This window comes from Miniopterus natalensis, chromosome 12, assembly GCF_054644295.1.
Source record: "Miniopterus natalensis isolate mMinNat1 chromosome 12, mMinNat1.hap1, whole genome shotgun sequence".
Taxonomy (NCBI): domain Eukaryota; kingdom Metazoa; phylum Chordata; class Mammalia; order Chiroptera; family Miniopteridae; genus Miniopterus; species Miniopterus natalensis.
In genome coordinates this window covers 37,327,878-37,355,315 of record NC_142092.1, presented here as the reverse complement: position 1 = coordinate 37,355,315, position 27,438 = coordinate 37,327,878, and the positions used below count along the sequence as shown (strand labels likewise).

Genomic DNA, 27,438 nt, shown 5'->3' with positions numbered 1-27,438 from the left:
TGACTCAAAGACCCAGAATGCAAACATTTAACACTTGTCTAATTATCAAAATATCTTTATGAAACACAGAATCTATCATCTATGCAAAGAGATTTGCAGACAAAGAGACCTTTGTACCCCATGAATATTAAATAAACGTTTTATAAAGTAAAAATGTATTTTCTACAGTTGCGTCAAATGGGTTTTGAGTAGCAGCTAAAATAAAAGCTTAGGTCTCCAAATTTCTGTTTCAACCTCATCTAATAACCAGGAGGAATACTGATGGCAGCGATTCTCCTGGCGCTGTTTCCTCCAGTTGCACAAGATGACGGGGTGCCCCGGGGGGGCGGGTTGGCGGTCATCCTGAGAGGAGCGGCCTCATCCCAACCTGCAGGCACTTTGCACAGCGGCACCGGCGCTCAGAGCAGCTCGCGGTGCATGGCTCTTAAACCTACGCGCTAAAGACTCAATCCCAAATCCAGAGGAAAACCGCTCAGGTTTACAAACAGCTTCTCCTAATCATCGGAAGTACGGGGGTGGTATTCTTGCTTCATTTGTGGGTCCACTCTAACTCCAAACAGATCTGAAACCATTACAGCGCATGGCAGTTGGTCGATAGTGTGGAAAAACCTCATTTACTGACTGGCCAGACAGTTTTAAAACCTTCAGATTTTTCTAAGTCTACGTTATTAACTGTCTGACTGTAATCACATCTTCGCCATAGGGAGCTTCAAAAGCTTTTCATTTGCATTGAATCAGTTGCCTTCCTCCCTGTCTTTTTTTCCCCCTGGAAATAAGCTTAAATAATTCAGCAAACTACACACATGGCTAGTGATTATTGAACCATTCTGGAACACTTGAGGCAAATGGACCGTTATGTGGTGGGAATTAAAACTTTCCTCCCAGTCACTGGGAGCGTATGTATTAATATATAGCAAATATTTGTGTCTGCAGCACTGTTTCTGCACGCCCCCATTCTTCTAAAATATGTGAAAAACACCTACAATTGGCCCATAACTTGTATTCGCCTGTGAGGGTATTGCAGATTATTAGGTCAGATAAAGAGCTTTTTGGTGTGCATATATATTCCACATTTCTTTGCCCAAAGGTGGAGACTAAGTTCCTTTAAAAAGAAAATACAGCACTTTTAACAGTCACATTACAGATAAATAAGAATGAACGAATTATATTATGTAAGCCATTTAAAATTTTCACTATACTTACATCACAATGTGATTAAGTGTTTGGCTACTTGACTTACCCTTAATTATAAGCATTTATATTTGGTTAGGTTTGTGTATATAAGTATTTATGGATATTTTACATTTGAAACCACACAAACTTTTGAATTATCCCAAATCTTGACTAATGTTTTATAATTTATCTTGCCGTTTCTTTCTGTAGATGTTTGGTGAATAAAAATAAAAACCTCAGGCACTGTCAGCCTAAGGTAGAAGCTAGGATTTTATGCTAGATTTTAACCAAAAATAATTAATTTCAAAAGACATAGTTTTTTATTGATATAGTGCTTTTATTTATCTAAGCAAATAGCAATAAAAACAAAGAATAAAAGGCATAGAAATCACATGTTTTCATAACAACAATAAATGTTCAAGGTACAATATCATAGAACATTGAATAGAAAATTTATTGGGAATAGAGGGGTTTTTTTCTTTAAACATTAACTTTGAAGTCTTAAGGAATGAGTCATACTTCACTGCATACGACGAATTCAAACAATTTTTTATTAAAGCACTAGCTATTAGATATTGTATGTGTCCTGACATTCCCCAATAGTAAGGGTGTGCTAAGGTTAGTAATTTTATAGAAATATCTTTTGTGATTATATATCTATATACATTGATATATATTTACAGTATATATAATAACTTTTATGATTTTTTTTTTTAGTGTTTATATGGCTTTGTGCCTGCTTTCCAATAGTGCATGGCCTTTGTCAAATTTATGATATGTTTGTCTAAATTATGATTTATATAAAAATATATGGGTACAACAAAAAGAACTAATGTTTGTGTAGTAAGTGATCAGTGGCACTGTTTGTTGCTCTAGTTCTTTGGTTCTCTGGATGGTTTTTCCCTAATTCTATACCACAGAAAGGAGCCTGATTCATAACTAGCTCTTAATAGATATTTGCTATTGAATGAATCCATCTACTTTATTCCTTCTAGGCTGGTATAACATCAAAGCAGTTCACAGCAATCCAGAATTTTATTTCATTATGTGTTTTAGTGATTACATCTATCTGCCTATAGGTTTTTAATGTATTTTATTCTATGTATATTTTTGCTACATTTTCCCTGTATTTGCTAATTTTTTCTAACAATTATCCCAATGGCTTGAGCATCCTAACTACTTTGGCATTACTCTATCTGTCCAAGGCGGAGATCTATGTACTTCTTTGAGGTGGTGGTGCTGAAAAGTGGACTGTAGACTGCTTTGAGAATCTGATTTTATTTATTTATTTATTCTTTTTTACAAAAAGTATACATGGCCGAAACATTTTAGGTAGAGTTTTTAGAGTTCATAGATCCACTGAAATTTACTTGTAGTTCATGGAACCCAAATTAAGAGCACTTAATCTAAGAGGTGTTTGCACCTTAGAACACTTGGTTAAGACAACTAGCGTAACACTATCAACTCTGATGGACACAATCAGGAATGGGCAAACTATGACCCTTGGATCAAATCTGGTTGCTGTCTGTTTTTATAAATAAAGTTTTATTAAGACACAACCTTACCATTCATTTACATATTACCTCTGGAAATTTTCACAGTATAGCATCATTGTTGTGTAGTTGCAACAAAGAACATATGGCTAAAGTCTACAATAATTATTATGTGCCCTCTTACAGAAAAATGTTTGCCAAATGCTGGACTAAATGTGTGGCCTAAATACAATGAATTTTTCATAATAGTCAAGAAATGAAAACTCTAAATTTAATTTGAGTTCATATAAACAGTTGTCTATAAAACTCAAGTGATTTTAATTTTATAAAAGTAAAATAAATAAATAAATAAAGAGAATAGTATGATGGTGCCAGTCTACCAGGAACTTCTTTAAAAAAATCACACAGTTTCAGAAATCACGTTTTGGTAGGGTTAAACTAATTGATGTTTTGTTTTGTTTTTCTCTGGGAGTGAGACCAACACAATGAGAATATACAAAATGAATTTAAAAGAAACAATTAAGAAAACAATAATGTTTAGCTAAAAAAGAAGAGATAGGAGAGTAATGGGGGAGGGTTAGAGACAGACGATAGCTGTTCTTGAATATTTTAGTAATCTTTGCGGAAGATGAAATTTAATTTGTTATGTTACCTCAGAGGCAGTGGTATGCTGGTAAACCAGTTCTTTGAAGAAAAAACAGCCTGTGTTTGCAGGGTTTGCAGATTTTTGTGACAAAAATATTTCCACCATGGCTGATGTCAAGTTACCAATATAAAATCATTGAATGCAGAGCTGAGAAGAGATGCACACAATTGGCTTTCCCAAGCACATCCAGACCAGCTCTAGCACACCACTGCAGAGAGCGAAAGGGAGGCACATGGCTTGAAACTATAGAGAGTAAGCATGGCTCACCATAGGAAACATGATTTGAACAGTCTTTGCTGGGAGTCTCCACATTTTCCTGCTGCAACAGTGCTTAGACAACAGAGTGCTTGACCCTCATCCAAGCCACCTACCCAGATCCAGCCTTCCGCCACCTACTCACAGTGCCCTAGAACTGCCCCAAGGTCCCCTCCACCACATTCACTTTGTAGGTGCACCAGAACTACCACCAGGACTCAGCCATCTGCCAGATCAACCTGGAGGTCTGTGCTTCCTACATCTACTATGAATGTCATACTACTTTGACAATGATGATGTGGCTTTGAAGAACTTTGTCAAATATTTTCTTCACCAATTTCATGAGGAGATAGAACATGCTGAGAAACTGATGAAGCTGCAGAACCAATGATGTGGACAAATCTTCCTTCAATATATCAAAACCATGACGACTGGGAAAATAGGCTGAATACAATGGAGTGCGCATTACTCTTGGAAAAAAGTGTGAATCAGTCACTACTGGAATTGCACAAACCGGCCACTAACAAAGATGCTCCTCATTCATTTGACTTCATTGAGACTCAGTACCTGAATGAGCATATGAAATCCATCAAAGAATTGGGTAGCCACATAACCAACTTTCTGCAGGTTGAGGGCCCCTGAAACTGGCATGGCAGAGTATTTCTTTGACAAGTACATCTGGGAGACAATAAAGGGAGCTAAGTCTTAGGTTGGCTTCCCTTAACAATGGGGGTGACTTCCCCTGGTCACCAAACCAAGTACATGCATGCTGGAGTTATCTTTTTTTTTTGTAACTTGTACCAAATCATCCACTTATGTTCTTTCCCTTGTATCATTCTTTCAAATGAAGTAATTTGGTACACCCCCTCCAAAAAGAAATTTATGATCTGAATGGGTCTTCCTATAGAGATTTTAAATTCCTTTTCTGAGAAAGTGTTAAGAGAGGCTGTGCAAGTATTTGATGACTGCACCAAATAACTAAAAAGCACATCAGAAGAATGGGTTTTTTTGATCCCATACAACTGTTTATGAATCTGTGATATTTAAAGATGTTATTAAGCACTTCTGCCATTTTCTTTCTGAGATAAAATTTCAGATATTATAATCTCAGGGGGAAAAGGCATATATTTGTTAATTTCAAAATTTATAAAATAGTCAGCAAAATGCTAATTTTTTTACCCTTATCCAGGGATATGTTTATTGATTTAGCAAGAGAGGAAGGAGAGAGAGAGAGGGAGAAAGAAACATCCATGTGAGAGAGTAAAATCAATTCGTTGCCTCCTGTATGCACCCTGACTGGGAATTGAACCCACAAACTTTTGGTGTATGGGCAACTCTCCAGCCAACTAAAGCCACCTGGCCAGAGCAGCAAAATACTAAGTTGATAATAGACTTCTAAGCATTGATATATTAGAATTTTTCAAAAATGACATGTTTTACACATATCTTTGCACTAACTTCTCATTTTATCTCAAGTTGACTCTTTCAAGAGGTTGAAATTGTATGCATTTTCTTTTTTTGCAAGTAACTTTTTGATATGAAAAGGTGTTGATTGTAAAAACGAAGGAGATACTTGGAGGTGACATTTTATATTTGTTTGCCTGTGGCTTCCTGAGGGAAGGCACATCAGAAAAACCCCCCAAACATCCCCAAAATGTGGGACGACCTTAATATGCCATTGATCTATAGGAGAATTTACTTTCATATGTGACTGAAGAAAAAAATGTCTTAAGATCAGTTTCCTTTTAGAAATCCCATTCTACAAGATGAAAAATAAGCCAACAAAACCTATTTTTATGATGTTGAAGTATTAAAAGTTGAGGATAGATCTTGGCTGACTCTAATGGTTGACTACCCAACAGCTAACTTCAACACTTTCATAGTTGTACTTTTATCATTGTAGCTTTGTATGTTAGGTTAGCCTTGCCCGTTAATCCAAGCCAGTGGGTAATAGGAAAAAATCTTCTCTTAGTGTTCTAGGAAAGGAACAAAAGACATTCTCTTTCAGATATTCTGATTGATAAGTATGAGATTCTTTGGGCTGATCCAGTTATGCTATGATTACGAGAGGGCAAGATAAGAACAAATATTTCCAGAATAGAAAAGACTAAAGATAGAAAGAAACTGGACGCTGGATGATGCTATTGAATTACTGGTTTAATCATCCCCAGAACCATAATGCTTTTGTACTTCTTTGTGTAAAATAAAAATAAAGTTACATAAAGACTTTAACAGACAAACAAAACCTGAGAAAATTCATTGCTAGCAGACTAGCACTACAAGAAATATCAGAAAAGTTCTTCAGGCAGGAACATGATACCAGCTGGAAATGTTTATATAAACAAGAAGTGAAATTATCAGAACTTGTAAAATAAGAATAAATATGACTTTGTTTATTGTTTTTAATTTATATAAAAGATAACTTTCTAAAGCAAAACAAGAGTATAAATGTATTGCTTGTTTCATAACATGATTAGAAATAATAACAAAGGATGGGAGGAAAGAAATTAAAGCCTACTATTGTAATGTTCTTATACTACATATGAAGTGGTAGAGCTTGATCTTAATAAGTTAAACATGTATGTTGTAAACCTTTAAGGAACCACTAAAAAATTAAAAAGAGATAATAATAAAGAATAAGTCAATCATGGAATCATTTTTAAATGTTCAAGTAACCCAAAAGTAAAAGATGAAGAAAAAGGGACCAAAAAGATCAGACAAGCAAAATACTACTAGCAAAATGATAACTTTAAATCAAACCATATCAATAATTATATTAAATATACATGATCTAAATACCCCAATTAAAAGGCAAAGATTGATAGATTTGATAAAACATCAAGATTCATTTATGTATGTCTATAATAAACCTACTTTAAATATAAAAAATCATGGATAGGTTAAAAATAAAGGATATAAAGAGATATATCTTGAAAATTCTAATCAAAAGAAAGTTGGAGTGGGTATATTAATATTACAGAATGTTTACATCAAAACAAATATTATCAGGGATAAAAAACACATTACATAATGATAAAGGATCAATACATCTAGAAGATATAACAATTCTAAATGTGTAATCTAATAATAGGATTTTAATTTTTCATACAATGAATTTTAAGAACAATTTTGTTTGCAAAGTAGTTTTTTGCTTCAAAAATATTACTTAATCCCCAAGAAATCCTATCACTCAACACATCTACTAACATAAGAAAATAGCTTATAATTGGTGAAATATTTCTTAAATAGAAATAATATGAGTGACGATGAAAATTCTTCCTCCTTCAGTGCTTTGGCAGTTTGACAACTTTGAGAGCAGTGCCATAGCATTCAGAACACTTGGGTGCAGAGGTGAGTCTTGAATTTGTTTCTTAGAACATGAAATCTGAAAACTTAGAATTAAGAAAATTTAATCTGCAAAATATGGTGACAAGCAATTAGTCACATTCAACAACAAAAAAATCTCTTGTTTGGTAGGCATTAGATTTGGCAGAATTACTTTCCCTTACATATTTCTTCTCTTATTCAAATAAATATTGTAATTTTAGCTTGGGATATTGTGTGTGCAATTTCAAAAAGAAGAACTAATCAGATTAAAAATAAAATCAACCTGGTTAATTACTTTTTAAAACTAAAACAGATTCGAGTTGGTCTATGTCAGTTTCTGCAGCTTTACTTTTTGCTATTATCTTTTCTACTAGAATTTTTACATCTCCACCTTTTAATACTAAGATGCCTCTCAGATCTTCACAACACATCAGAGTATAGTTCTTTTTTTAGAAAACTTACAATTAAAACAACTTCTCTACAAGTATTTTCATGTGCCTTTGAATGATTTGCCCTTCATGACTGTAAAAGATTAAACAATTTGTTCTAAATTGTTCAAAATCTGAACCATGGAAATTTCTAAATACCGTCACTTTTACAGAATTCCCATATATACCCTATGAAAGGGTAAACATCATTAATTATGCTTTAAAATATAAATTATAAATAAACATATATAAATAAAAAATATATTTCTCTTCAAAACCAAGTGTAAAAGATGTCATGCGAGACATTTGTTGAGTTGGTAAGTTAACATATAATTAGTGAATTTGTACAGACTACTATTTCAAACACAGGGGATACACAAGGCTGTAAAAACTCACATTGGTTGCTGCCCTAGGAAGCTTAGTAGAGGAAACAGAAATGTGCACTTTATAACACAGGGAAATTTCAGCTTTGAAAAGTGCTATGGAAAAGGTACATAGTACAGAGTGCCTATAAAAGAAGGGTAATAGTTTATGTGTGATCTGGAGACTGAGTCAGAATAATTGGATGAACAAGGACAGAAAAAAGGTCCAGGCAGGGTATGCAAAATGCCCTGTGGTGAGAAGGAATATGATAAATAAAGGAACCAGAAAAAAAACATTTTGATTTAAATGCAGAAAGTAAAAGAATCTGGTAGAAGATACAACAGAGAGGTGGATTCGGCCAGAGACCATGTTAGTTACTATAGTCCCTGTAAAAATGTATTTACTTTTTTAATATTAACAACAATGGGAAGCAAAAATAGTTTAATCTAGGGAACAAAATGATCCAAGTTATGTTTGAGATGATTCTCTCAGCATTAAAGAGTGGAATGGCGATGGCTCAGAATTCATTTGGCTTCTACTTGGCAACTGTGGCACACAGAATTCGAAGATGGCCCCCAAAGTCCTCACTCCCATATGTATACACCTTGTGTAATCCCCTCCCCTTGAAAATAGGTAAAATTTCTGAATATAATGAGATTTAACTCCCAGGACTGAGTTATGTTCTAGGGCAAAGGTGAAAGGAGAGGTTATCCCTGGCTTGGCCTAATCACACGAGTCCTTTTAAAAAGCCCTTTAAAAAGAGGTCAATCTTTTCCTGAGAGAAGAGATTCAAAGCAGAAAACATTATCTTGCTGGCTTTGAAGACACACCCATCCATACTGTGAAGTGCTCATGGAGATAACCACATGACAAGGGCCTAGGGACTGAGAGCATTCCCCGGCCAACAGCTAGGGAGATAACAGAGTCCTCCTTCCTGTAGTCACAAGGAGCTGACTTCTGCCAGCAACCTAAATAAGGTTAGAATGAGACCTTGGGCTCCAGATGACAATACAACCTGACCAACACCTTGATTTGAACCTTGTGAGATACTGAACAGAGGACTCTGTCTGAACTTCTGATCCACAGAAACGATAATAAACACACATGGTTTTAAGGTGCAGATTTTATGGTAATTTGTTACACAGCATAGAGAGCTAAAACAATTCTTCAATAGACGTAGAGAAAGATGATGAAGCATGGCCTCAGGTGATAGTGTGAGAGTTAGAGAGAATTAGACAATTTTAAGAGATTAAGAAAATAGAAACATGGCTATTGCAAATAATACTGCAATGAACACAGAGGTGCATATATTATTTTGAATTAGTGTTTTGAGTTTCTTGGATATATTCCCAGAAGTGGAATTGCTGGATCACAAGGCAATTCCATTTTTAATTTTTTGAGGTAACCCCATACTGTTTTCCACAGTGGCTGCACCAGTCTGCATTCCCACCAACAGTGCACAAGGGTTCCCCTTTCTCCACACCCTCGCCAGCACTTGTTTGTTGATTTATTGATGGAGCCATTCTGACAGGTGTGAGGTGATATCTCATTGTGGTTTTAATTTGCATCTCTCTGATGATTAGTGATGTTGAGCATCCGATTTTCATGTCTATTGGCCTCCTGTATGTTCTATTTGGAGAAGTGTCTATTCAGGTTCCTTTGCCCATTTCTTAGTTGGATTGTTTGTTTTTATGGTGTTGAGTTTTATAAGTTCCTTATAAATTTTAGATATTAAGCCCTTATCAGGTGTATCAACAAATATGTTCTTTCCATTCAGTAGATTGTCTTTTCATTTTGTTGATGGTTTCCTTTGCTGTGCAAAAGCTTTTTAGTTCGATGTAATCCCATTTGTTTTTCTTTTGTTTCCATTGCTCAAGGTGATATATCAGAAAAAATATTGCTACAAGAAATGTACGAGATTCTACTGCCTATGTTCTAAGATTTTTATGGTTTCGAGTCAAACATTTAAGTCAAGACACGGAAGCAGCCCAAGTGCCCATCAGTGGATGAGCGGATAAAAAAGGTCGTGGTACATTTACACAATGAGATACTATTTGGCCAAAAAAGAAGAGGAAATTTTACTTTTTGCTGCAGCATGGATGGACCTGAAGAATATTATGCTAAGTGAATATTATGTTAAATGAATATTATGCTAAGTCAGTCAGAAAAAGACAAGCACCATATGATTTCATTTATATGTGGAACCTAACGAGCACAATAAACTAACAATGTAGAGGCAGACTCATGGATACACAGAACAGACTGACAGCTGTCAGAGGGGAGTGGGCTGGGGGCTGGGTGAGAAGAGTGCAGGGATTAAGCAAAGAAAAAAAAAAAGACTGGGGACACAGACAATAGTATATTGATTGCCAGAGGGTAGGGGGGTTGGGGGAAGTTACAACATAAGGGAGGAAAAAATGGTGATGGAAGGAGACTTGATTTGGGATGGTAATCACACAATACAATATACAGATAAACTTGCATACCTGAAACCTATATAATTTTATTAACCAATGTCATCCCAATAAATTCAAGAGAAAAAGGAAATAATAAAATAGAATCATAAGTACTTGATATATATTGGATATAAAGCTTAAAGGAGAAGTAGGATACCTCTGAACTTTCTAGTTTGATCAGCTGAATCCATGATGATACTAATCACTGAGATAAGGAACATCAAAAGCATGGCTGATGGTGAATTTGGATTTTTGGCATTTTAAGGGTTAGGTGCTATTGAAACATTTGGGAGTAAATATTTCAAAGTGGTTATGAAAATTAAATGACATGTCATAGTGTTTGGCCCAGAGAAAGCATGAATATGGAAAGAGAGCAGCCAGACATTTTAGGAAAACAGAGGGTAGCCCCAGTATAAACTGGCACATAGCAGGTAGGGATACACATAATAGATGTTCAATAAATCTTTAGTAAATGAATAGAGTGGAGGCTACTACGTAGATTATTCTGTCAAAATAACCAGTTAATACTTCAGCAATTGCCATATTACATTGAATTATGTGGCAAAATTTAAAAATACAACATAACTCAAGTGTTCTTTAAGCATTAATATGTCCTCCAGTGTAGCGGGAAACTGAAGCAAAGTGAAAAAACACAGGAAAAACAGAATCACTTCGTTCCTTTAATAACTGGCAAGTTAGAAGTTACTCTCTTCTCATGCTGCATACAGAATAATTAGAGTGTTAAGCAATTTGAGTTTGTTAGACAGTGTGAGTGGGTAAATCAGAACAATAATTCATAGGGCACAAGGGCTACCAAATTAGTTATTCAGCAAATGCTCCTTTTATAGCACCCAGGGGGTCTGATTTCTCATTTTTTATTTATTTTCTGTGTGCACCTGTTTAGCTGTTAGATTTCTTCCCTCCCCTGTTACAGCCTCTTGCTCCATTTCCTGTTTCTTGAGGACCGCACACACAGCAATATCGCAAATTAAAGAAGTGCAAAGGGGAGAGGAAAAGAAGAATTCTCAAAGGAGAGAAGGCTGAAGGGACACCGGAGATGAAGCACGTAAAGGGATCTCATCCCCCACTACTGCAAAAAACAATTCCCTTCAGAAAATATGTTTTGGCCAATTTTATAAATATGTTCTGGCAAATTTAAGGGTGTTTTTTAAAAAAAAACACAAAAAACTAGAGTTAAACATGTGCTTACTATTGAGCAAATGTATAGCAATAATCTATTTTACTGTCTTTTAAATCCTTCGCAATAACTTTTCTTGTGCCGTAAACAATTAGTCACATCACCTGTACTCTAACATGTGACATTTGCGTTGTAAAAGGTTATAGTTTGCAACTGACTCAATTTTTCCATTGTGACATCAGCATAGTACTTAATGGGAAGTTACCTTGACCTGTTTCATCAAGGGAGTTGCTGTGGCACCGCCCTGTGACCTGGGATAATCCCAGCCCAAGGGGCCCTTCAGACAACAGGAAGTGAAATAGACTACTGGTCGACCAGAGCCTCATGAAGCTCTTATATTTTCTTCTGCATGCAAAATACAAGGTCTAGAAATACTGACCTGGGCGAACATCCTGGAGTGCCTTCAAATTATTTTTATTTCTCTGAAGCCACATTCCATTCTTAATAATTTATTACTTAGAAGTTATATTTTTTCCCATTCTATTTTCTTTTCTCTGAACATAATGGAAAATTGACTTTAACATTTTATTTAGAGGTCTGAGAGTCTTGCCCAGGTCAAAAAAACAAATAACCAAGCAAACATCATATCGAAAAGTTCCCATTCTCTATATAAGGTATTAAGACAATTAAGAATGAATAAACAATAACTGGTAATTAACCATTTAGATAATTATCTACAGTTATATTAATTTTTAAGTATTATTTCTTGGTTTTGAGTTGATTTGAAAGCAGGTTTATCAAGAATCAAATTTGTGTTTAAACTTAGATAGAATTTTTTAATGTCATCGAATTCTATACTCATTACAAGCAAGTTGTCTTAATAAAGCAGTTTTGTTTCTTTAATTCATTAGTTGATTTTTTGTTTTAAATTCTGTATTATATTCTACCAACATTCTTAATGTTATCTTTATTTGAGCAAACAAAGAATATGGCATCCTAAAAATGAAGTATATACTTCATTTGATCCCACATTGCAATTTACTTTTAGTGAATTTTGGTTATTTTTAAGAATAAATTTCTTATTATACTTCATTGAGAACTAGTCTTTATTTCATGAAATAAAATTTATACTTTATTTTTTAAACACCTGATCAAATAAGCACTTCTATTTAGGTCACTAGAGTAATTGTCAGGGTAAAATTATAGAGCTATGAAAATTTGATAACCCTCTGGAAAGCCAAGAAGCCAAAAAGGTGATGGTTGTGTTTGGTTCATCTAAAGATGACAAAGTCCCTCTGACTTAAAGATTTTAAAGGATTGCCTCAACACAATTCTTGGCATATAGTAAGTACTAAATGAACGTTTTAAGTATTTAGTAGATTTTAAATGGGAAGGACTCGTAAATTCGTAAGGAGCATAACTTTCAGTTTGTTTGTTTTTCTTTTGTTTTTCTTTTTACAGAGCTGTGCAGATTAGATGGAGCATATTGCTTAATCTTTTTATGCATCAGTTTTCTCATCTACAAAATAGTGTTAAAATAATAGTAGTAAATAACTCATTAAATACACATACACATGTACATACTGGTACAATAAAAGATACTCATATGCCTTTCTATGAGGAGAGTATGGTGATTAATCAAATAAGCTCTCAAACCTATTGACTAATTCGAATTCCATCTCGGTAACTTACTAGGTAATAGATATTGGGAGAGCTACCTGTCTTAGTTTGTTCAGGTTGCTATAACAAAATCCTACAGACTGGGAAGCTTAGCAACCTACTTCTCACAATCCTGGAGGCTGGGATGTCCAAGATCAAGGCACCACTATGGTCACATTTGGCGAGGGCCCTCTTCCTGGTTCAGCACGGTCTTTCTACGTCCTCACAGGGTGAAAGGGGCTAGGAAGCTCTCTGGGTCTCTTTTAAAAGAGCACTAATTCCATTAATGAGGGCTCCACCCTCATGACTGAATCACTTCCCAAAGGCTCCACATGCAATACCATCACATTGGGCATTAGGATATCAACATATGAATTTTGAGGGGACACAAACATTCAGACCATAGCATTACTTACATTTCAGACCACAATTTCTTTATATTTTAAGTGCATATTAATGTACTAACCTCATAGAATTGTAAAAAGTCAACATGGACAAATGATAAAAACACTTAACAAAGTGCCTGGCACATTGCAAGCGCTCAAATATTGGTTGCCATTATTAGAGTATTTTTAATATCATATTGCTAAGTAATGCTCTTTATTCTTAATATTTGCTCATTAATTGGTTTTTGGAAGCTTTGTCTTATTTCTCTTCTTTTTTTTTTTTTTTTTTGCCAACTGAAAAATGAAATGTTATTTCTCAATCTGACCCCCGAAATGCATTAAAGTAGTTTAGGCCCGGGCTAGGCAGATCAGCTGGTTAGAGCATCATCCCCATATGCCAAGGTTGTGGGTTCGATTTCTGGTCAGGACACATATAAAAAGCCACCAGTGAATGAATAAATAAGTGGAACAACAAATCAATGTTTCTCTCAAATCAATAAAATTTTAAAAAAGAATGTCGTGTCTAATCATAATCAACCTAACCTCCTAAAACAATTCAGTCGTGTTTTGTTTTTGACATATAAATCTTTAAAATGAATAGTATTTTCAAGATACGTAGTTTTTGTTTGTGATGAAAAGTCATATCCAAAGTATACTTGTTGCCACATGAGTAAGCCAAAGGGAGTGGGAATAATAGTCAGCCAGTTTACCAAGCAATCATCTTGAATAAGCAGCATGGACAGTGGGGATTAAAATCTTAGCTCCATTTCTAATAGTTTCCATGACTATTTTTAGGGAAATAAAGCTCTGTAGTTTAAACAATAATACTTTTGGGGGAAAAACCAACAATTATGTCAATAAAGTTTTGTCTTATAATTATGACAATAAAAACCAAACTGTAACATAAGTGTTAATGAACTGAAATTGAAACTCATTGAAAAGGTTTTTTGAATATACAATTTATCTGGAATATCACTTACTTAAAACCAATAGGCCTTAACAAGAATAACTATACTGAGCCTTTTGATTGTCACGGAGGTTTTTGTATGTTTTGTAAATGATAGCATATTTGGCTGATGACTTCAAATTTGAAGCCCTGGAACAGACTTTTAAAAATATGATGCTGCCCGGCAGGCGTGGCTCAGCGGTTGAGCCGCGGCCTAGGATCCAGGAGATCGGGGTTGGATTCCCAGTCAAGGCACATGTCTGAGTTGCAGGCTCGATCAATGACTCTTTCATCATTGATGTTTCTATCTCTCTCTCTCCTTTCTTCTCTCTGAAATCAATAAAGATATATTTTTAAAAAAATAAAAAAAAATATGATGCTTTAAATTAAAAGCAACACAAGCAAATTAATTCGGTTTGCCATCCTTCCCCAAATTTTAAGTATTAGCATTGCAAGATGATAAGATTAGCTGCTATTCTTTTGCTCAAATGCCAGTCACAGTGTTGCTTTTCTATTTGTAGTGGTAGCCATCCATAATAATATACAGTCTTATTACACTATCAGTTTATTGGAAAATTGCTCTGAAGTTATGTTTTCCAACTTTTTACGTTAGTGAAGAAATATGGAAAATCAGTTTAATCTTAAATCTACATTTCTCTCCTGCAGCATTCTCGCACCAGCATCATAGCCACCTAAACCAGACAACAAGACTATGCATCACACCATTTATGGATTTTGACCCTGGAATAAATATCAAAGAGACAGGGATTCATGCAAGCATGATATCAGGCTTTTAAATATTGGCAGACAGAAGTTTATTGCTGCAACCTGAAATTTCCATTTGTTATGCAGCCAAAATGAAAGTGTTCCATAATGACAAAATGTCAGAGCATTTGAGAACAAATAGAAGCCACTGTTGAGAACAAATCCTCACCATTCTGTAAAGGTAAGAGAGAATTTGTTGATGAACATTACTTTCCTAATTCGAGTGTTTAACACAGAGTTGCTTCTGATCATTTTCTTAAGCCACATGATATTGAAACAGTAATGTCTTTACTGTTAATGTCTTTGAAGTCTGAAAGGCTAGGAAACTTGAATTTATATGAAAGGATAGTTTCTAATCTACACGAACTTCAGCACTATGTAAATTGATTTTTTTAATATGTCTTTATTGATTTCAGAGAGAGGCAAGGAGAAGGAGAGAGAGAGATAGAAGCATCAATGATGAGAGAGTCATTGATCGGCCGCCTCCTGCACGCCCCCCACTGGGGATTGAGCCCGCAACCCGGGCACATGCCCTGACCAAGAATCAAACCCCGATCACCTGGATCATAGGTTGGTGCTCAACTGCTGAGCCACGCCAGCCAGGCTGTAAATTTATTTTTTTTTTAAAGTAATTTCTACTATGAGAAATAAGTAAAATAGAACAATCAAACTTTTGCAATAACCAAAGCAAAGTCAACAGAAATACAAAACAAAAAGGCCTAGGTAGGCTGAGCACTTGCCTCAGACTGTCAAAAGTTGGGTTCTGATCTCAGCCCTGATAAGAGTGAGCTCTTATCTTATCCCCCAAAGCAAAGTTTGGATTGGGCCATTGCCATAGGTTTTCTGGCAACAGGAAGGGAAGAAGAAAGGAAGGAGGAAAGGAAAATACTGAACATCAAAGTATCAGAATATTTGGTTATAGGACAGAGCATAAAGAATCATTGGGCTACCAACAGTGAACAAAGAAACAAAAGCAACAAAGAAATAAAATCAACCAAACAAAATAACTGGTTTCTAATTTAAAAAAATAGCAACATATATAAAAAGAAAAAGTGAAAGCGCATGATTTTTTAAGTGTGATAAAACTGAAAAATTATTGCTCTGAAGTTGTTGTTTTCATTAGAAACTGTTATGTGATTCAGAATAGATCTATGGCTTGACCATCGTAGGAAAGGCATTTTAATAATGTGTTATATTTAAACAACATGAACAACACGGTGTAAATTACTTACATGAAGTTGTTTAGTCCCAGGTTAAAACACTGTCTGTGTAATTTCAGTGGGTCTCGATGTGTCAGGGAGAAAATGTGAATCACACTACCCACCACCAGAAATAGTGGTTAAACCTGGGAAATGGATGAGAAAATGCTCAACATAATGCATGACTCAATTCAGGCAACTCAGTAAATGTTAAAGCTCTGTTAGTGCCATTGCCAATTTTAAAAGCTGGCAATAAAACAATCTGGAAGGTAAATAATCTAAACTATGTTCTCTACTCAGATCAATTTCATATAAATGATGTGATTCTGTAACATTATTTAATGGGATAAACGACCAATGAAAATATTCATAGTTTTAAAGGGAGTGAATAAAGGAAAGAAAGCATGGGAGTACAGAAATGCGCAATTTCCAGGTCTACAGAGTATGAGCAAAGAGAGAAGATACCTTGTACAACTAGGGGGGAAAATCTGCATTACTTAATAGAGCAGGGAACCAATTAAGAACAGTCCCCTCTCCAGTTTAATTAGGCTAACTACAGGTAAGGGAATCCTCTGGTACAGAGAGGAGCACTAGGTGGTGAATTCTCACTGCATCTCTTTCGTCTATGACCCCTCCACTGTGACAATGTTAAAGATATGTAGTGCTTGACTTTCACCCAGGATTGCCCTTTTAATGTGGAACTTAAATAAATGAACACTTTCATGTTGCTAGAAAGTGCACTCCAGGTGTACCCCAATGCTGTAATTTGAAGAATATATTACTTGTACTCTTAATTCTTTTGTCCAGATTACCACCAGACTATGGTATATCGACATCTGATTTCAGCTTTAGTAAACTGTTATCTTGCAAAAGTCTGTGTGGTATCTGTGTTGATGAAAAAGTATATTCTGCACATTAATCACGCAGTGCCAAGAACCAAGCTTTAAAATACTGCTGAAATACGAAATCAGGTGAGAAGGATAACTTTAGTGTTTTTCTTGTGGTTGTTTAGCTGCAACTTTCACTTACTCTTAATTTTCTTGATTGTTGGTGTTTCAAAAAGACACTCTAGATAAAAACTGGATCTTGTCCTTCCCCTCCTCCCCAATACTGATTATAGTAATGAAGCAATAATAAAAATCCACAAGGGGGCAGGAAAAACAAAACAAAAGAAAATGAGAAAAGTCTTCTAGTCTGGTCAAAAACATGAATGCAAAATATAAAGAACTAATTCTGCAAATTCAACTCAACCTGTTTAAATGAAAGCAGCGCTGGTTAGGTTAGAGATGGATTACTTACCAGAAATAAGTAGAGATGCTAGTGTCAAGCAAATAAAGCCTTAATATTTGGGAAGAATGCCCCATTTCTCTTTAGTAGTTTCAATGTCCATTAACGTTTTTAATTCACATAGACTTTTTAAAAAGTTGATTTGTAAATCTGTAATGCAATATATTTTAATAAGAGGAAATTCTTCTCTAGATCTCTGAGTGGAATGCTGAAGCTACTGAGATTTCAGGGGCAGTAAAACAGGACATTGCAGGAATTGAGATTTTGCTGTGGAAAACACCAGCACGAAAGGTAAGAACCTCTCAGGTCATGTTCTTGCTAATATTCTGTTCTTTAAGCAACACTTAGTCTCTTTCCTCAGAGAATACAGCTGAAACCCAGGAATAATAAACCGCATATCAAGACCGTTAGGGAAAATAATTACTACAAATAAATATGGAGCAATATTCCATGTCATAACATATATATGCACACACATATATATATCTTCTTAAAATACTCTATATCTATAACTTTACCTACAGCTATCTATTTATCTCCTTAAAACATCTCACTGGTTTTTGTGAATGTGCAGTAAGGAAAAGATTATGATAATGCTAGCAAAGATTTTAAAAAGTGTCTTACAATTTAGGTTTTTGTAAGTTAAATCAGAAGACGGGAAAAAGTATCGAACCTGCTCATTGGCTTCCAAAGGCTTATATTTTCATCTGGCCATTTAAATTGACATTCTCTTGGGCAGTTTTTGTCTTTTATCCACACTGCTGTAGTGAGCCATACTTTCCAAAGCAGTTAACATTTCCTTGGTTAAATAATTTTTTTCCACTGATTTCAGGAGGAAAAACATATTTAGAATTAAATTTTGTGCTTCCTACCTAAATATGAATGCTCAATTCCAACATCAAGGTAATAAGGGATTATGATTTGAAAATCTCTCGAGTATTCTCTGATCTGAATCTGAAATGGCTTTGTATCTAATAGTACAATGAATGAATAATGTCCATGGTTTGACATTAGACATAATGTAATAATATAAGTATTACTTCATGTAAGTATATTTTAAAGGCATTCATTTAAAGCAATTTAGCTTTTCACATTACTTTGCATGTAGAAAGCAATATTGCTGACATCCATTCATAAATTTATTCAAAAAACATTTATCGAGCACCCACTCTGTGTACTTAAAATATGCTAGACATTTTGGAAGGGTGCAGAAATTCTTAGATGTATTTGTCTCCCAAGAAGAAACAAAAATTTAGCATAATTTTATACATTATTACTGAGCGATCCGGCACAAACTCAAGACCAAGATTTCTGCGGTTTGTCTAGTAATGTACAGTGAGTTCTCTGGGTTTTTCTGCAGTGAACCCCGAATGGAAAGTCAGAGAGATATTCTCAATCAGATGCAATTGTCCAATTAACTCATCTAGTGCAAATGTCAGAAGATCTCCAGTTGTGAGCTCTATTTAAACCATTTAAACGCCCATACATGCCTATTACTAGCAACAGGGGTTGACAACTTCGATTGCAAGAGACCAGTGTCTTGGAACACAACATCCACTCAATTTTGTTAGAAAAACGGATTTTCTTATAATATTGTAATTATGGATAGCAACATTGTTTCAACGGTGTAATGAGAAATTTAGAAGGGTAGTCATGCATCCAAAACACACAAAACGAGCGATGAAAGTTCATTTACAAGCTAGAAAGAGGGGGGAATGTCTCCCTAGGAAAGTCCACCGCCTGCTGCCCGGCGCGTTGCGAACCGATCATCGTCCGCATTGAGTCATCATAAGAAGCCTGTTACATTTTAATAAAAAAGACTTGAAGCCACATAAACAACACTCAGCGTTTAGGGAGCGTGGTAAATCAGACTGTATCCCTTTCGCAAAGGCTTTATGATGCAATTGTTTATTCAGCAAAACCAAACTGCTGCGGGCCGTTGCGGAGCCGGCTTTGTGCTGCGCGTCCCGGCGCCCGGCTCCAGCCGCTTCACGCTGATTAGGAAGAACAGACGCGCCGCAGCTCCGGGCCTCTTTGAACGGCCCTCGCCCAAAATTAACTCGGCGGTAACCCTGCGTGAATAATAGCTTTGCGGCAACAGTTTAGAGAAATATATTGTTCATAATTGCCATCTTGCTGAGCAAAATGCTAGGGCAAGTTTTACATAACAGCACAAGACGAAATGAATAGGTGAGTTGGTGAAGCTTTGAAAGACACAGTTTGCAGCTCAGTTTTGTTTCTAAGGCTCCCTTCGTGATGATTTTGAAGAACATCACACACAGGTAAGAAAAAAACAAATCAGGAGGAATAGAAAAATGGTCATTTAAAAATTATATTTAAGAATTAATTATTGATACCAATCCTATAGTTAACTACAAATAGGCAGTTGTTTTTTTAAGATGATACGTATGAAGCAAAAGCATTTCATTTTAGTTTGGTACGAGCAAATCACTAAAGAAAAAAATTAGGGGGTATCCATGTTAACAAGCAGCAGAAATTTTACAAAGTTTCTGAAGTAAAATATGCCTTAGAAATCATGTAAGTTTGCGCATAGCCCAGAGATAGAAAGGAACACTTGAGAAAGAGAAATATAAAATCCAATCTAGGGCTTGAATTAGCACCAACAAAATATCTGATAAAAGCAACAAACAAACAAAAACAAAACAACTACAAAGAAACAAGACGGATGTCACTCTTTGAAACAAATAATTTATCCCATCTGCATATTGGTTTCCCTTATGAGCCAGGTTTCTAATGATAACTGATTGGACTATTCATGGGACTGTATACATTTTTCCATCCCCAAAAAAGGTCTTTCAAAAACAAAACAAAAACAGAGATCTATAAAAGGAATGAAAATGGACAATATCATTAGAAACCTTGCACATCAGATTCAAATTAAAAGTCTTTGCTGCTGTGCCAGCACCTAATCCAAGGCAGGTAAAGAGAGAAGTGAGGTTCCACTTGCTAACACAGCTATGAAATTGCACAAGATCAACAGTATAGACAGGATGTTTGCCACAGAATCTTTCATCCTTTTAATAAAATAACCTTTTTTCCATGACAACCGGGTTTAAGGTTCTTGATATACTAATATGAATAAGCATAGCCTTGCCCTCAAGCAGCAGACATTCTTTGTTTAAAAAAAAAAAAAGGGCAATGACTCACTTATACAGTGTACTGCGGGATCACAAGGGAGGTGAATTCTGGAAATGGAGGGAAGGTAGAATGAGTGAGGAAAAGCTTCACAGAGAAGGTGAAACTTGAGATGAGTCTGGAGATACAGGAAGAGAGGAATTTGATATACACATACAAAAGTTATTTTAAAAGCAGACATTCCCTAGGAAGTTTCAGCAAAAGGATGATCTGAGTAGGATGTGAGTAAGAAACATTAAAATGCCCTGCCCCTGAAGAGTATTGCATTTTTCTCCACATTTACCTCCTACTGTATATAGTATCAAATTTCCAAATTTAATTCAGCTCAGCAGATAGTTGTTGATAATCTACTTGGTGCTTTAAACTATTAGAAAAGTATGTACAAATATATTGGAAATGGGACCTAAAATGCTTATCATTAAATCTCTAAGGTAGACAAATGCGTGCTAAACATAGAATGATTTAAAAGACTGGGAAAGTGCAAAGGAAGAAAAATTTTATTTTAACTAAGAATCAATGTGTTATTAAGAAAATGTCACAATTCAGTTTATCAAATAATTGAAATATAAATGTATTTAAATGTGCAAAGATAAAAATTTTAAAAAGAAGAAGGAATCTGTAAATATTCTCACAGGAACCGAAGAATCACAGTTGGAGGTCAGTAAATAAGAAATGAAACTATGTAAGAGTCATTAAAATTACCTGGGGCAGGGGTGGGGGGGGGAAGGTGCATTAAATATTAGCACTAACAGACTTTCATCCTGGAGATTCTAATTAATTATTCCTAAAATGAGATCACAGCATTAATATTTTTTTCCTCTAAATTCTTCACGTGATTCTAATGTTTAGCCAGGATTGAGAAGAAATTGACTATAATTGTTATGTGCTCAATCCTAAAAATGTTGAGAAAATCTATTTTCCTAAAACAATACAATTTTATTAACATTTAGATACATTTAAAGTGAATTTACTAAAAGCACTGAAAAATTGCAAACGTCATTACTCCCTTTGTACCACGCTATTAAGATTTTTTAAAGTTGTATATAAGATATTAATACAATGAAAGGGTTTCTTAGAAGTTAGTCTCTTGTTTCTTTTTCTATGCAATTAATTCTTCAAATAATGAGTTTACTATAAACACTGCTTAGAACTTAACATTATTCAGAGCAATTTAAACAACTTTTTAAAAGAAACAATGTTTTCTATTAGCATATTTTACCCTAATATTCATCTGAAATTAAAATTATGCTGGCAAGTTATTTGGATTGATGGATTTTAACCCAATTAAATGTTCCTGTAATGACAGGGATTTGAACCAAATGACATAAGACTCCTGGAACTCTAAATTTTGGGGGACTAAGTCTCCTTCAAGTTCTGGTATAGAGAAGCAACTACGTAAAGGCCACAATTGAGGTTCATTAATACAGATTTGCAAATTTAAGGCAAGGAAACCCTTATTGTGACCTTAAACCTTAATAGCACATTGCACACTTCTAAAACTAGGTCATAGCTCTTTAAAAGAATCCTACAGGTTTTTCTGCCATTTTAACAAGTCCACGATAATCCCATTCTTACACTAACGAAAAAGACAATGATTTGAAAATGCTGGAAGGCAGGTCAGTACATTTTAACACATTAAAACTGTCAAAAAAGTGTCTTCCAAACTTAGTACCAAGTAAGTGAAGGAAAGGTCTACATTTGTTAGTATCCAAAAATTAAGGCCATTCTTAGATGTTTGATTAAGAAGGCAGAGTTGCCTGGTGGCAGGTCTGCAAACTCTAGGACAGGTTGACTGGGTTCAGATTTGGCCCTCTCTGACTGACATCTTGAGCAGGAAGTTAGCAATTAAGTCTCAGTTTCTTCACCTATAAATTGGGTCTTATAAAAATCACCTTCCTCACATTGCACAATTGTGTAAGAAACAATATGTAGTGTCCAAACACCAAAGCAATGAATATGTATCAGTTGTGACCTTAAAACTCAGCAGAAAAAAAAAATAATAGATCATATAAATCTCATTTTAAGCAAATGTTCCTAAGATATGGCTAATCATATTTATTTTAAATTCTCAAAATAACATAAAAAATCTTATCTCATCCCCAAGGAGAAAATTGCAATTTTGACCTTAAAAATACTGTGAAAGTCTTGGCCAGTGTGCTCAGTGATTAGAGCAAGGTCCCCTGCACCAGAGTGTCTTGGGTTTGATTTCCAGTCAGGGCCCAAACCCTGGTTGTGGGTTGCATCCCCCATCTAGGGGTGTATGGGATGCAACTAATCAATGTTTCTCTCTCTCTCCCTCTCCCTTCTTCTCTCTCTAGAATCACTGAGAAAAAAGTATATCTTCAGGTGAGGATTAAAAAATATATATAGTGAAATCATAAAGTAGTAGGACAAATTTTGATAAGCACATTTTCTTTTAAAATATGGTTTCAGGAACGAATTATAACAAGTCTGATGGTCTTTTTATTATTTTTGTACTACATAGAAAATTTTATTTAATGGTAAATGTTAACACTGGTCTTTTCCAAATGATTAATCACATTATAATTTAGATGTTTCTTTAAAGTAGATATAAAAATCAATCATGGATAATAAATCTGCTTATATATACATATAATAAAATGTTTGCAAAATAGGATTTCCATTTAAGAAATTATTGATTCATAAGAATATATAATTTTTGAAATGTTTCACTGCTAGTTAATGAGAAGGCTAAGAATAAAACCCAAATTTCTTGACTTAGATAGCTTTATACTTCTGTATTTATAGTTTTTTTTTTTGCAGTTTTCAACCATGTGTTTTAAATTATATTTTGACTGCTTTATTCCTCCATTAAATTATAAGCTTCATTGGATCTGTTTTGTCACCACTGTGTTTTAGTACAATACCAGAACATAGTCGGAACTCTAAAATAAATGAGTCAAAGCTTTAGTGTTATCACAACACTTTAAAATATGACATAAATTAGAAAATATCATTATTTTATAAATGTATCATTTCTAAGTTACATAGTACAGGTACTAACTGTATTAATGATTTAACAATCAGTTGAATTTCTATTATTTTAAAATATTTTTATTGGACATGGGCAGTTCTGGCTAAAATCTAAGAGATTCTAACATAAAAATTAATATTATGAGCAGTGTTTGATTCAAAAAAAAGTTTCCAAATGATGACAAGAATGATGATGATGATGATATAGAAGAAAATGAAGAAATGCTTTTTAGCCCCATAGTTTTGTTCCAAAGGAAACTTACATTGTATTTTAAACTTTTAAAATTATTCTTTCTTTTTGTTAAAAATATATCTTTATTGATTTCAGAGAGAGGAAAGGAGAGGGAGAGAGAGAGACAGAAACATCAATGATGAGAGAGTCATTGATCAGCTGCAGCCTGCAACCCGGACATGTGCCCTGACAGGGAATCGAGCCCTGATTTCCTGGATCCTAGGTCGACGCTCAACCACTAAGCCACGGCTGGCCAGGTTGTATTTTAAACTTTTAAAAAATGTTTTTATATAAATGTCCATAAATGTTTGTTGGACAGGGAAAATGAATTTAATGATTTATTCAAAGTTTAGACAATCAAACATATACTTTTAAATATTTTCATGGTTCTTCATAATCCTCTCCAACAATTAGATATCCTCTTGTGTTTGCTTTCATTTTTAAATATCTCTCCTGTATACACTGTATACACCGTTGTGTTAATTGTCGTAGCCACTAAAGTCTCCACACTGCTGGAATTAGCTCCTGTATAGGTAAATGTGACCACCTTACAGAATTAATTGTATAGTGTTTAATGAATAATATTTCTATTACTGAAGACCTAGAGAAAACCATCTGCCTGATTCTTTTTGAAAAATGAATTAAAACAATGAGTAAAATTATTTTCATATTTTTATAACTTAATATTGTTTAATAGTTTAAGACTCAGTTGGGATACAAAAATCATACAGAATTCCCTTGTGCATTTTATCCATCTTCCCCAATGATAATATCTTTTTTAAAAATATGTTCTTATTGATTTCAGAGAGAGGAAGGGAGAGGGAGACAGAGATAGAAACATCAACGATGGGAAAGTCATTGATGGGCTGCCTCTTGAACGCCTCATACTGAGGAATCAACCCGCAACCCTGGCATGTGCGCTGACCAGGATTCCAACAGCGACCTCCTGGGTCATAGGTCATTGCTTAACCACTGGTGCACACCAGCGGGGCCCCAATGATAATCTCTTATGTAGCCATAGTACACTGCAAATGTTTATTTAATATGGCTTTTAAAGTTTTTTTTGGTAATTTGGATTTAGCATATTGATCTTCAAAATAATTTTTTAAAGTGGAATCAGTTTATTGTTAACAAATTAAGTATGCCCCCTAAAAGAATATTTGCAAAGCTCCAAAATATGTTTTGATGCTATGTTTCTCATCTCTATGAATAGCCAGTAAATGAAAGTGTCAAGTACAGTCATAGAATGTGCCCTTTACCATTTATGGAAGGCAAAGGAAGAACATCTGAGAAGAACCAGTGTAATCTATTGCTGATTAGCTAGTACTATGGCTGCTATGTGGAGTGCACTACATAGCTCCAGGGGTTATACAACATGACTCAGTCCCTACTACAACAGTCCTTGCTCATAGTTATGCTTTAAAAATTGAAGCAATAATAGTGATAACTGTTATTTTTAAAGACAATAATGTGGATAATAATAATTATGTATCTTAATGTACAGTATGCATCACTGAGTACCTTTCAATAACTATGTGAGCATTTTATACTATCAGTACTTAGGGGAATAACTTAGTTGAAGAATTGAAAACAATACACTTAGACCAATTTGAGGACAGCAAAGTATAAATTCCTGTAGAGAAAATGAACTTTAATGAATGGTTATTCTTTCCAACTCTGCAATTCAGGGTAGCAGATAGTCATATTAAGGACAAGGACCTACATCAGAACAAGAGTCGGCCACTAAGATTAGATGAAGTCTGAAAATGATAGGTCATGAAGTCCCAAAAAGACAACATTTAGGGCATTAGAGTAAATGGGTACCAAAACAGGGGCAAAGGCCCAGCCAGGCATGGCTCAGCAGTTGAGCATCGACCTAGGATCCAGGAGATTGTGGTTTGATTCCTGGTCAGGGCACACATTCGGGTTGTGGGCTCGATTCTCAGTCAGGAGCATGCAGGAGGCAGGCAATCAATGACTCTTCTTCTCATCATTGATGTTTCTCTTTCTCTCTCTCCCTCTCCCTTCCCCTCTCTGCAATCAAAAAGACATATATAAAAAAAATTGGGGCAAAGATTCAGGCAGTATACAATTTAAAACTGCCAGTGTATAGAGTAGTGAAACCAATCATTTAATAGCTGTGAAGTCATTGGGTTAAAAATTACACTCTGTTTGAAGCAGTAGTAGTCCAAAGCTATTGGCCATGCCACTAAGACATGAAGGACCCTCAGGAAAAAGCCTGAAATGGGACAGTAATGGTGAACTATGTGGTTTCTGAGGCAATTGACTTCTATCCTCTGAAAGTGATTCACCTTAATGCTAAGGAAATAAAAATGTCCTAAACATTAACTTCATTCCTAATTCAGAGTATGGATAGAGTAACACAATTCCATACCACAGCTTATTAAAGACCTGAAATGTGTAAACTGAGTGTCCAAAGAATAGCTCCAACTTTTTGACAATGTAGGTAAACATGTTTTCCAGTTTTGGTCTAATTTAGTTCTTGTTCCAATGTTTGTGCATGTTACCATTTTATTGGGTTTATATTCAGTAACTTTTGTCAACATCTCTGTGAAATTATAAAAGTTATAAATAACTGATGGATAAATAAAATGTATGTACTAAAATTGCACATCTAAATGGAAAATGGGAATTTCTCTTATGAAAAAGAGCACAGTCTTGGGCTCATACAAGAACAAATATCTGAATTCTAATCAAATATATATGATGTATCACAAGATTGTATGCCAATATTTATTATGTATCTATATTTTTAGGTATTGCTATCAAAGGCTTTATTAATTTATCCATATAGTCCTTTTTAAAAATGAATTACATAAAATATAGATCAATTATTTTTCTGCTAACTCTATCAAATGCCTTGTCTGAGCTAATTATTTCCATCCCTTTACTGCACATTAGTTCATTATATCATTTGAAATCCAGTTTCTGCTGCAGAAATTATTTTAAGACCACTATTTCCCATTCTTTCTTGGCTGAATACATTTTGCTCAGAATAAAAGTCATAGAAAAAAGTCCTTGGCTGCATAAAAGTCCTTTGTTGGTGCTTTTGAACTCCCTGGTCGTGGACTACAAAGAGTCCAGCGCTCTGCTTCTCACCCCTGTAGAACAGAAACGTTGCCTTTTGTGGATCTTGATATACAGGATACATTACTGAGTGCCTTTAAAAGCTTTGTGAACCTTGATGGAAATCAGAGGTGAAAATGACAGTTCAAATGTCTGGTCTGGGTTTAAGAGATCCATGGTAATATATTTTTCTTCATAACAGATGCAGATAAAATAGTGAGAGTTGTTCTACCAGTAAAAACAGGCTCAGACTTACGGTCACCACTCTTTGTACTCCCCAAAGCTATAAGCCAATGGACTTAGAAAGCAGACTCAGTGTTAAGGGTGTTGCTAGGAGCAAAGAAACATTATTATGCTTATCAGTATTGGATAAGGTTTGGATGTTTGGGTCATCATGTCTTTAAATTCTGAAATGAATTTTTGATTGAAGTCACTTATTTAAAAGTGT

The 27,438-nt window shown here is 34.8% G+C and overlaps 1 pseudogene; it reads left to right on the top strand.

Annotated features, from left to right (window-relative positions):
- LOC148091821 (ferritin heavy chain pseudogene) overlaps positions 1 to 4,276 on the top strand; it is an 86,922-nt pseudogene extending 82,646 nt beyond the window's left edge.
- Positions 4,277 to 27,438: the final 23,162 nt, after the last annotated feature.